Genomic DNA, 13,256 nt, shown 5'->3' on the forward strand with positions numbered 1-13,256 from the left:
GGGATTAAATATTCTTAAATAATAACACCAGAAAGGCTTAGAGCAACAGAGGGAATCCTCCAGAGGTCCCATTAATTCAGCCTAGCCAAGAGACACAGGATTACAGGGTGGGTCAGGCTCTGCCCACTGCAAGGTGCAGGATTTATTTGTCCCAAAACAATCGGGTTTTTGCTGAGCTGGTTTCACGTAGAAGCTTAAAATCGGGAGGATGTTAATCTGCTTTTCCAGTCCCTGCCTTTAATAAAAGCCTGTTGTAATTAATGTGTACGCTAATAACTGTGGAAATGAAGGGCAGGTTTAATGGGAAGAGCCTGCACAAATGGAATTTCAAGCAGAAAATGAAGTTTGGGGTGGTTTGGGGTTTTCTGAAGAGCCACCAGGCTGCTGCTCCAGGGAAGGAGCTGCTCTCCCATCACATCACAAGGGACAAGTTAAACTCTTGCCAGGTAAAATCTCAGCTGGTTTGGTGAGTGAGGAGTGCCAGAAAAAGGCAGGAGGTGAAAAGGAGCCTGAGTGGGTGTTTTATCCCTCCATAACCTCTTGGGAGCTGCCAGCATGGAGAAGTTGGGAAATCACACCTGGAACAGGCTGGAAAGCAACGCTGACATCATGAGAGTGGCAGCAGGGCACGGAGAGAGCCACAGCCCTGCCCTGACACTTAATATTCCCTAGGGGGAAAAAAATGTCTGGATGGAGAAAAATGCAGAAACTTGTTGAATTAACCCAGAGATTTTATGTCCAGCTGTTGTGGAGTTTAGAGGCATAAAAGATTACTGAGCTCTGAGGTCCTTTGCCACAGGGACCAACAATTTCTGCTGCAACGGGGCTATCAAGGATTGGGATTGTGTTTTATGGGGCTGATATATGGCCCCATAAAGGAGAGACAAGGTCTCTTTCTTCCCTCTTTGAGTAGTCAGTGAGTCACACCACAAAGACACAATAAACTCAGCTGGAACGCTCAGGATTCCAAAGCACCAATGCCAAAGTCTCCATATTATTACTATTAATTATTCCTATTATGACATTAATTTCTAAGCCATCAATCTCCACACTATTTGGGTACTGTGACTTAAATTTAGCTCAAAATTAGCATACATTAGCTAAATTAATGTAACATACCATATGTGGCAAAAACTAACGCAACATAATGTGGAATAAATTACAATAATTTAACATTGACTCTCAGGACTTGATGAGACTGTAAATCTTCTTTAAGGACCGAGATTAAAGCAAGAAACATTCACAAGTAAATTCGTTTTACGCAGGAACAGCCTTTGCAAAGGCCGTGTTTTGAAACCCAGTTCATTTAGGGAAAGGTTTCATCCAATTTGCCACTTAATGGCTTTGCTTTGCAATTACAACGCTCCCTTCCACCCAGGGCACCTGCAGCACTTCCCCAGGAATAAATCATTTTCTGTGTGTCCTCTAAATCCCAGGAGCAGCAGCATCCCTGGGTTTTACAGGAGTGGGAATGGGCTGTGGATAAACCAGAGCTCAGGCTGGGCTAAGCCTCAGAATTCCTGACTGCTGTTTCCCCATAAAATCATCATAAATCATCCATAAATCATCCACAAAATCATCCATTAAATCATCATAAATCATCCATAAATCATCTACAAAATCATGCATAAAATCATCCACAAAATCATCCATAAATCATCAACAAAATCATCCAGAGCTCAGGCTGGGCTAGGCCTCGGAATTCCTGACTGCTGCTTCTCCGTAAAATCATCATAAATCATCCATAAATCGTCTACAAAATCATGCATAAAATCATCACAAAGTCATCCATAGATCATCAACAAAATCATCAACAAAATCATCCAGAGCTCAGGCTGGGCTATGCCTCGGAATTCCTGACTGCTGCTTCTCTGTAAAATCATCATAAATCATCCATAAATCATCTACAAAATCATGCATAAAATCATCACAAAATCATCCATAAATCATCCACAAAAGCATCCATAAATCATCCACAAAATCATGCATGAAGTCATCCACAAAATCATGCAACAAGTAACACAGGGAAACTCTTCCTCCATTGCCTTATCCCTCAGAAGGACACAGGGAAACTCTTCCCCCATTCCCTTGTCCCTCAGAGCAGCACAGGGAAACTCTTCCCTATTTTCTTGTCCCTCATAAGGACACAGAGAAATTCTTCTCCCATTGCCTTGTCCCTCAGAAAAACATGAGGAACACAGGGAAACTTTTCTCCCATTCTCTTGTCCCTCAGGACATGGGGAAACTCTTCCCCCATTTTCTTGCCCCTCAGAAGGACACAAGGAAACTCTTCCCCATTTTCTTGTCCTTCAGAAGGACATGAGGAGCGCAGGGAAACTCTCCCCCCATTCCCTGGTCCCTCAGAGCTTTGCTCCAATTCTGCCCTCTGGGATCATCCCAACCACATCTCCCTCTCTGTGGGAAGCCCTCTCTGCCTGGAGAGCCTCCGGGGAGGAAGGGAGAGGAGGGACAGTGAAGACATTGCCCTTGGAAAATGCAGGAGCAGGTCTATTAGTCAGAGAAATCCATTACTCAGGATGATGGATGCCCTTTCCTGCTGTGCTCTGGAATTCAAAGCCGGATCTGTGTTGCAGCTTGCTGAGGACACATTTACATGACAAGTACACAGATCCCAGCCCCCTGGATTTCTGCTGGGCTGCAGAGCTGCTCTGGCCCTTGGAGAGTTGCTCCTTTCTGGGCCCCACATTTAGGAATCCCAGGCAAACACCCCAAATCACCCATGGCACTGAGGGAGCACAAACAAAGCTTCCCCCAAGGTGAATTTGGGGGAACCCAGGGGGTGTCTGAGGGATTTTGTCATCAGGGACAGCTCAGGGGTGCTCCTGAAATCCTAAGGGATGCTGTGGGGAAGATGAGAGGCCTTGTGTTTCCTACATGGATTGTGAGCCAGAATTCCTGAGCCCCAAACACACCCCAGAGCCACCAGCAGCCCAATTCCTGCAGGATGGGGACAGATCCTCACCTAAAACACCTTTGAGCACAAACCAAGGGGCAAAACAATTAGGAAAGCTGGCTCCAAGTGCACTGGAATGAGAGAAAAGAGATGAGGAAGGTGAAATTCCTGCCCTGCATCCCTGCATCCTTCCCTCCTGTGTGCTGCAGCTCAGTGGGGTCCTGCTGAGGAGCTCCCACTGCAGGAATAAATCCCTACAAATCAGCATCCGTGGCATGGAACAGCATTCCCATGGAAATTGTCATTTTCCTACACTAAAAAAAGGGGAGAAGAGGGTTTTAAGCCAGGCAGAGGGATGATGGAAGCCTTGAGGTCCTGGGCATCATCCTCAGCAGGAAGGTGCTGATGGAGGGAAATATTATTTTTCAATATTAAACCAATCTTGAAGTGACTCAGAATCCGGTGACAGTGGGGTAATTGAATCAACCAGCTCCAAATCATTTCACCTTTGGAGTAAGAAAATGCACAAGTGGGGAAAATCACAAATGAAATGTTCCAAGGCACCTGAAATCTACTTTTGGGGTATTTTTACATCCTATTCTCCGAGATGTTATGACACAATGGCAAAATGTGAAAACACAGGGATTTTCTGAGTGATAAAAAAATTGAAATTTCGCTCACTCCTCGGCAGGCGTGAGCTCAATGTTATAAAGGAGGTTTTAAAGCTGTGGAGAAGGTGATGAAAGAATATTAATGATATTCTTAGATGAGCAGTAAAATACACTGATGCTGCTAATAAATTGTAGCTACTTCCGTGGCCCTTGGGATTTGGGATGGATACAAGATCTGAGAGATAATTCTGGTTGTGCTTTGCTGGAACAGGGTGGAGGAGAAAGGTTAAAATTGGGGGCAGTGGCTGTGCTGGGAGGACACAAGGAAACCTGGGGTCATTCATCACCTCAGAACAAAGCATCCCAGACTGAAGGGACCATTAGAAACTCAGCTAAAACCTCCAAATTATTCATCAGTCCCTAAGCTGGGCCTGCTTTTTATCTTGCAAATAAGATGTCAGATCTCAGGAGCCTTAATTCAGTCCCTGCTTCCCCAATCTGGTGGCCCATCCATAACGATTTGCTGTTAAATACCCCACATTCACCAATTCCTCCCTTTATTGGCTTCATTTGAAACCATCCTGGCCATCTTTTTCTGTCTTCAGGAGATATGACAGAGCCCTTCCACGGAGAGAATTGACTATAAAAGGTGCTAATAAAGGAATCAATCTAACATTATAGCACATATTTAGAATTAATTCTACCTGTTCTCCCCCCCTTGAGCAGCACCTAATAACAGCAGGAATTATCTGGAAAGGTGCAGCCCTTGATTTAAAAACTGATGTGTGGCAATGGTAATGGGATTAAAAATGAATTGCCATTCCTAATGGTTTCCCACAGCATCCATCTCTCTGTCAGGGCTTCCTAAACAACACTGCCTGAAATTAGTCTGGCTTGTTTTAAGGCTCTTCCTAGTGATCTTCGGAATGAATCCCTGCGATTTGGCAACGTCATTTTGGAGTTAAATATCAGCTTTTTTTTTGGTGTGTGTGTGTTAATGGCGCAGAAGCAGCTCTTCACTTAGCAGTGGATAAAATAAAGTGAATTATTGGAGAAGGAGCGGATGTTCTGTTGCTCAGGTTGGTGGGGTCTTGGTGGAAATTAGCCCTAATTTGGGACATTGATCTTTTGTTCCCCTTGCTGAGCTGTGGGAGAGGTGCAGGGCTGGTTGCTCAGCAGGTTGTGCCATTTCCAAATGGATATGCCTGGGTTTTGCAGCCTGCAGCGCACCTTGACAATCCTGGCCCTATTTAAGTGACAATCCTGGCCCTATTTAAGTGACAGTCCTGTCCCTATTTAAATGACAATTCTGTCCCTATTTAAATGACAATCCCATCCCAATTTAAGTGACAGTCCCGTCCCTATTTAAATGACAATCCCATCCCTATTTAAGTGATAGTCCTGTCCCCATTTAACTGCAGTCCCCACCCTGTTCCTTTGGAGTACAAACCTCATTGGGGTGCTGGCTGAGGCAGCACATTAAAGCATTATTTTCCCTTTCCCCCCCCCCCATTTTCTCAAGTCCTAAAGTTTTCCACATCCCCAAGGGAAATAAAAACACAAGGAATCTTTGATATTCCCTGGCACATCTCCTGCAGAGCTCCCTGGGTGCCACCAGCAGCCCTGGCACGGGGGCAGAGGCGCCTCCAAAGAGGTGTGGAAGGAGAGACACCAAAAATAAACTCGGGGTTTTCCCTTTTTTCCCCTTGCAGGGCAGATCCTACAGGCTCAGGATGAGGGTGGTTTGTTCCCAGCTCATAGATGGGGGTGCCCATACAGGTGTCCCAATCTCCCTGTGTCCCCATCTCCCCGCACAGGTGACACAAATCAGATCCAGACCCATTCCCAGTTCTGGGGGCAGCCTGGGAGCTGGGATTCCTCTAATTTCAAGCACCATCCCTCTGGGTAGCAAAGACATTAAAGGAGCTGCTTTCAATTTCCATCTTCTGAGGGGTTTATTAATAAACGCTGTGGGTAAATATCCTCCATCCAATTATGACAAACACCTTGAAGGTACAGTGTCCTTTTAAACAAACATTAGATGCCTTATTAAATCCAAATTAAATGCTCACTGAGGGCCATTCATTGACAAAAAGCTGTTTCCCAGAGTAATGAGCAGGTCACCTCAGCGGGGTATTTCTGCCCGACCTTGGCTCCTGAGGGAGAGCCCTGCAGAATGCACCAAAAGCTTGGCTGATGAATGGCTCTGGCAAAATGCTCTTGACCTTAGGAGACACTCCAAAGTGATGAACACTTAATGATGAAAGGCTTCAGCAAGAGGTTTGTTTTAATTTCTGGCCAGAAGGTGCAATTTTCAGGCTCTTTGCTTGGTGGAGGAGGGAAGGGATGGAGAGGGGAGGGTAAATTGCAGGATTTGACCAAAGTGGTTTAGCAGCATTGCTGAAGGGCACTGAAGGGGCTGTGGGGAATGTGCAGGGTTTCCCTCAGCCCCTCTAAATTCAGGACAGAAGGAACCACTGGGCTTTTCCTTGGAGTCTTTGGGGGTGCCACCCCTAACACCGCCCTGGGCTCACAGCATCCTTGGAGCTTTGTGTTCTCCCAGCCCTTCACATCCAAGGGGACACCAGCTAAAGCTAAAGCCCCTCATCACCTCATCCCTCTGAGCTCTGAGATCCAATTCTTCCCAAATTCCAGCATGCTGAGGTGCCAGGGAGGGACCAGCTCCTCCTGAAGCCTTTGCTCTGCTCCCTTCTGCAGGCAATAAAGGAATGGGAGAAATGATGGTGCCATCTGCTCCCGTGCTTGTCACCTGCTCTGACAAGGCCATTTGTTTGTGTGACTGTCACACACATCCCCTGGGCACCCAGCAACCCCAGGGCCTTTTCCCTGGCACTCCCAGAAAGGTTGGAAAAGAAACATTGAGGTGCATCCTTCACTTGGAGGGGCACAGGAAGGGATGGAGAGGTCACAAGCCCTGGGTCAGAACAGCCCCAGGGCTTGGAGCCAGGCTGAGAGCAGCCAGGGACCCCAAAAACCTGTTAGTGTGGTGACCATAATGACATCACTGCAGTGGCCAGAAAAAGATGTGGAGATGTCACCACCCAAAATGGAAGGATGAACAAAACAAAAGTGAACAAGAGGTAAAGGAAGGGAGAGGATGGCTCCAGTCTCTCTGAGGGTTGGCTGGGAAATCAGTAGAGGAGGTTAAAAAAGGGGGAAAAGAAAGACTTGGCTGGAAAATTCACTTGGAATCACAAACCAAAATCTCCATAGAGCAAGACTTGCCCCACAGCTGCAGGTCCCCATGGGGCCAGGTTTGGAGACAATGGTTTGTGTATTTTAATGACACCAAAAATTCCCCCAGGAATGTCAGCCCTGCCCTCCTGACCCTCGGGCAGCCTCAGGGACTGGGATTGGCACCTCAGGGACGGGTGGGTACTGGTGTGACCCTCTGGGTGCGGCACCAGCAGCAGCAGCAGCTCCTCATCCATCCATCCCTCTCTCCAAGGAGATGAGAAGGATTTTTCCCTGAGTGCAGGAAGATGTATTGGTTCAATCTCAGCAAACACTCACAGGGTCTGGGCTCCAGAGGGATTCTTCTGTTCTGTTCTTTTTTCTTTTATTTTTTTTCCCCACCAACTAATTACATTTAAACAAATTCTCACTCTTGAGCTCGTTGGGAAATGTCAGCTCCTGTTTCTGTCAGCTGGCCTCTCCCTGGCTCAGCTTGCCTGGCGCTTCCATTAACCTTGCAGGGCATTTTGCTTATGAAACAGTGGAACAAATGAACAACGTGCCACTTGGCCTGGAGTTCCAGTCCAGCTGCTCTTTAATTGGCCTGGGTTTTAAAGTGGCCCAGCCTCCATCCTGCAGGTTCCTCTCACCTCAAAGATAACCCCAGGGAAAGACAAGATGCAGCACAGATGAAACAGGAGAGTCTCCATCGCTGTGGATGTGGATAAGATCCATCTCCTCCACTTGGGGTGAGAGGCAGGACCTCACCTTACCCCAAGGCATTGCTCCTTTGTGATGGGCGTTTGGGCATTATCTCAATTAACAGCAATCACAGACCCCAAATACTTGATTTTAAAGTCTTTTTCTTTAACCTTTTCTTCTTCCCAGGTGTTGGAGGGAGGGCTCTGCACTGTCACAGATGACATCATTAATTTGGATTTCAGAAAGCCTCCAGGAAGATCTCTGCTGTCAGCTCTGCTCTTTTTTTTTTTTAATTTTTTAAATTATTTTTTTTATTTTAGCTACTAGACAAGCCAAGGAGATTTAGGAAAGCCCCGAGGGCATGGCAGGAGGACAGGCCCTGCAAGATGAAGAGTTTGGCAGCCAGCTTGGGACAGGCAGGCTCACGTGCCTCTCATACAGAGAGAATTCAGCCCAGCTTTGTCTCCAGGAGCATAAATCAGCCTGACACTGGGAACACTGAACATCCTACCTCGGGGAAAAGTCACCCCCAGCCCACGAGCACCGGAGCAGCTTTGCCCCAGCACAGAGAATCCCATCTCCCACATGCCTGCCCCATCCCTGGAAGTGGCCAAGGCCAGGCTGGCTGGGGGTTGGGGACACCACAGAGCAGAAATTCAGGATCCTGTGGGGCAGCAAACAACTGCCTTGCTTTGCATCCAGCCTTCCCTGGTCTTTTTCTCTCTGCTATCCCATCCAGCTTTCCCCGAGCTCTCCCACCCTGCTCACCTCATATCCAACTTTTCCCGATCCTTTTCTCTCTGCTGACCCCATATCCAACTTTTCTTCACCCTTTCCACCCTCCTCACCCCATATCCAACTTTTCCTGATCCTTTTCTCCTTGCTCACCCCATGTCCATCTTTCTCTGATCCTTTCCACCCTGTTCACCCCATATCCAGCTTTCCTTCACCCTGCCCAGCCTGCTCACCCCATATCCACCTTTCCCTCATCTTTCCCTCTCTGCTGACCCCATATCCAGTTTTCCTTCATCCTTCCCTCTCTGCTCACCCCTTATCCAGCCTTCCCTGATCCTTTTCTCCCTGCTCAGCCCATATCCAGCTTTCCCTGGTCCTTCCCACCCTCCTCACCCCATATTCACCTTTACCTAATCCTTCCCTCTTTGTTCACCCCTTATCCAGCTCTCCCTGGTCCTTTTGTCTCTGCTCACCCCATATCCACCTTTCCTTCATCCTTCCCTCTCTGCTGACCCCATATCCACCTTTCCTTCATCCTTCCCTCTCTGCTCACCCCATATCCACCTTTCCCTGATCCTTTTCTCCCTCCTCACCCCATATCCAGCTTTTCTGAGCCCTCCCTGCCTGCTCCCCCCATTCTCCAGCCCTGCAGGCACTTCTCAGCTTTGTCTCTTCCTCCTACACTGCCCCCAAGGTGATTCAACCCCCTGCTCTTTATTCAGAGCCACTTTTGGCAGTGCCTGTGTTATTTATTCCCCGCTGTCCCCAAAGAATTGTCCCTCTGCTGCCTCCTCTGACAGGGTTAAGCCTTTTCCTCTGTGAAATAAAGGAGCCTCTTTTCCTGTCCTGGGAAAATAACGCTGATGGCACCAGGAAAAAGTGGCAGTAGATCAGATCAAGCCATGATACAGAGAACTTAAAATGGGCTTCAAGGCAGGGAAAAGCTGCCAGAATTCAAGGAACACTTGGAGAAGGCTCTCAGGCACAGGGGGTGGGTTTTAGGGTGTCCTGTGCAGGGCCAGGAGTTGGATTGGATGATCCTTGTCCCTTCTGTGACCATGTTCACAGGGATTTTAGGATGAGGGAAGAGGCGAGGATCTGACTCCATGTTTCAGAAGGCTTGATTTATTATTTTATGGTATATATTACATTAAAACTATACTAAAAGAATAGAAGAAAAGGCTCTCATCAGAAGGCTAGCTAAGAATAGGAAAAAAAAGGAATGATAACAAAGATTTGTGGCTCGGATAGAGAGTCCAAGCCAGCTGTGATTGGCCATTAATTAGAAACAACCCCATGAGACCAATCCCAGATGCACCTGTTGCATTCCACAGCAGCAGATAATCAATGTGTACATTTTGTTCCTGAGGCCTCTCAGCTTCTCAGGAGGAAAAATCCTAAGGAAAGGATTTTTCATAAAAAGATGCCTGTGACACCCTTCCAGCTCAGAATAGCCCATGATTCTAAACAAAGCCAGGAGTTTGCTTCAAAACACCACCAAAACAGCAAATTGCATTCACAGAGTGTGTTCAGACCTGCCAATCCTGGGATTTCATTTTCAGATCAGGCAAGAGTGAGGGGGTGAAATGACCTCATGGGAAATGTGGGTGTGGTGGTGTGACCGTGCTCACAGGGGTTTTTGGATGAGGGAAGAGATGAGGATCTGACTCCATGTTTCAGGAGGCTTGATTTATTATTTTATGATATATATTACTTTAAAACTATACTAAAAGAATAGAAGAAAGGATTTCATCTGAAGGCTAGCTAAGAATAGAATAACAAAGGTTTGTGGCTCGGGCTCTCTGTCCGGGCCAGCTGACTGTGATTGGCCATTAATTAGAAACAACCACATGAGACCAATCCCAGATGCACCTGTTGCATTCCACAGCAGCAGATAACCATTGTTTACATTTTGTTCCTGAGGCCTCTCAACTTCTCAGGAGGAAAAAGTCCTAAAGAAAGGATTTTTCATACAAGATGTCTGTGACATGGCGGCTCCATGGGATCTCAGGAAAATTTCCCCCAAAAATCCCACAGACCTCCAAACTGAGCACTGCAATGCTCCAGTACAGACCAGTTTGGTTCCACAAGAGCACAAAACATCCATCACCTGCTCCTCAGAGCTTCTGTGGCTGCTGGGGCTGTACCACAGCACCAGTACACCCCAGCAGCTTGCAGGAAAAAATATTGTCCAGTTTGATGCCTTCTCCTTTGGAATAATCCCACAGCTGGGTCCTGACACTGCTGTTAAGTGCCCTGGACAGCAGCACTACTAAAACCAAAATATAAAAGCCAGGAGAGAGACTGGGAGAAATATGTGCAGGGAACAGTCTATTAATACCTGCCTACACTGCCAGTGGCTTTAATCAGCACTAATAATCCCTCACTGTCAGCAGCATTTCCATTTACCCTCTAATTTTAAATAATTATTATAATAAAGATTCTATTACCAAGCGCTGGAAACACTGTCCTTGTCACTAAAACTGTGGCTGGTAATTGAAAAACAAACCAGCAGAGGATCTCTCAGGCACAAACCCCAAAGAAAGGGAGCATTAAGCACCAGGCTGCAGAGCCCTTTGCTTGTCATAACCCATTAGGGGTTTCATTACACATCCTGCTGGAGGTGGGGATGCAGGAACAGCCAGGTCCGGGAAGGGAAGACCTAAAGGGGCAGAAATTCCAGGGAAATCAGGTTTGTGTCAACATTGTTCTGCTGGAATAAAACACCTGGCAGGAGGATTGGCCTTGGCTCCTGTGGGGGGGAAATCCTACATCAGCACCAGCCACATCTGAGTGTGTTCTGTACATTGATTTTTTTTTTTTTTTCTTTCTTTTCATTCATTCCACCTTGTGCAGGAAAATCCTGGAATCACAAACTGCTTTGCATTGGAAGGGAGCTTAAAAACCACCCAGCTCCATCCCCACCTCCCACTATCCCAGGCTGCTCCCATCCCCATCCAACCTGCCCCTGCAAATTCTCCTCAAGCAATCCTATAAACCCCACAGAAATCCTATAGAAATCCTTTTCCTTTGAAGCCAGTGCAGCTGCAGGGCTCCTGTGCTGGAATCTCCATTGCAGCAGAGTCTAATGAAGCCATGCAGGAGGAGAAGCCATTATCTCACCGGTCAATTAATCAATTTCCCAATTAGGCAGCCCACTCATGGGTGTGGGGGGAGTGCAGGATGAGCCCCAGGCCTGCTGCACCTTTGCTGTTTGGTTCTCAGGGCAGCAGCTCTGTGAGGATGCTGATTTACCTGGGGAAAGGAACATTTCACAATCCTGAACCAGCAGAGCTGCAGTGGAAGGGGAGGTTTGCCTCTCTCCCTGTTCCTAGAAGCCTGGATGAAAATGAATCCAAAAACAATACTCTGACATAAATGTGATTAATTAAAAACTGGAAAAATATCAGGGGAAAGAGAAATGTGGCTGAAATTTACTCTCTACATTGGCACAGGGTGCCCGGAGCAGCTGTGGCTGCCCCTGGATCCCTGGCAGTGCCCAAGGCCGGGCTGGACAGGGCTGGGAGCAGCCTGGGACAGTGGGAGGTGTCCCAGGGGTGGCACTGGATGGGCTTTGAGGTCCTTCCACCCCAAACCCTCCTGCAATTCTACAAAAATAAAAAATTTTGTCATTAAAAATAACAACAGAGCCACATTTCCAACCAGTCCTACTCTCACAGCACAGCAGCCTCATCCCAACATCAAGCAGCTTCATTCCTTTCCTTTGGAACAACTCTGGAGCCCAGAGAAGACAAATTTCCCTTGAAAAGAGAAAAGAATTTGGGACAAGAACCCAGAAATCCCAGCTCAGTTTCTTTGCAGCCTCCCCACGACCCCAGCCCTGTTTCATAAGAGCTGCTCTTTATGTGCCACCAGCTGCTTCTCCTCTGCCTTTTTACTGTCCTTGAAAGTGGAAGCTCCAAGCTTTGGCTTGAAATTTATTATTGATAATAAAATAAATAAGCAATCATTGCAAAAAGCCCTAAAACACTTTCATGCTTAATTTAAATGCACCGATATAACATTTGGAATAATCTCATGAATAGATGCAAGGGACTAAGATCACACACAAGAAAAAAATCAGCAAATTATCCAGTTGCCAACACAACTTCCTGATAATAAAAGGCAGCTCAGGACAATTTACCATTGTTTAACCAAATTTATTTATCTGCACATAATAGCAGCACAGCTCTGGGGGAAGCAGCTGGGGGGAAATAATTGGGAGTTGATTTATTTTGTATTTGTTGGCTTGAAATTGGAAGAGAAAATAAAAAGGTGGAATATTGTAGAGGGAAAAAAAACCTACAGCAAAAAAATCATTCCAGAATAATTAAATCTCTTTAGAGGGAGGCAGTTTACAGCTTCAAGGTGCCCACCTAGCTGGGGAGCCAATATTCCCATTCCTTCAATGGAAAAATCCATTCTTTTCTTCAATAAATCCATTCTTTTCTTCAATAAATCCATGGTTGCCAGCGAAAATCCCCAATTTTTATGGGAAGGCTATTTTCCTGTGAAAATGCCAACTCGATGTGGAAATAACAGAGCGAGCCCTGCTAGTGAGGAGTTTGAAAAGGTTAAAGAAAGTCTGAAAGATGTTTGGGAAACACAGGGAAAAGAAAATGCAAAAATGCGAGGAGAACACCCAGAATTTTCCCCCCTCATTGTCGAGGAGAGGCTTGAATTGGCAAGAAAACAAAATATCTGGGGAGAAGAATAAAAAAAGCTCATTATTTATGAGCTTTTTATGAGATTTCATGCATTCCCAGAGCTGCCTGGAAGGGAGGCAGGGGAACATTGGGGTGTGGAGCTCTGGAGTCCTTCAATCCCAGATTTTGGCAGGATGGAAGGTTCCAGAAGGTCACCAAGGCAAAATCTCACCTGGGAGCTCCCAAACCCTGCACACGCCGTGGTGTTGAACCAGATTTCTCAGGGAGAGTCCAAGATCACTGCAGGGTTTTATTTTTCTACATCCAGACTAAGTTTAGGCTGAGCAAGACTCTGCAGGAGTCCCAGCAGAGCAGAAGGCAAAGCTCTGGTTTGGCAAGGTGCAAACAGGGTGACAGCAGCAGAGGGAGACGAAAATGCGACCTGGAAATTTG

Source organism: Ammospiza caudacuta, chromosome 21 (assembly GCF_027887145.1).
Source record: "Ammospiza caudacuta isolate bAmmCau1 chromosome 21, bAmmCau1.pri, whole genome shotgun sequence".
Lineage (NCBI taxonomy): Eukaryota > Metazoa > Chordata > Aves > Passeriformes > Passerellidae > Ammospiza > Ammospiza caudacuta.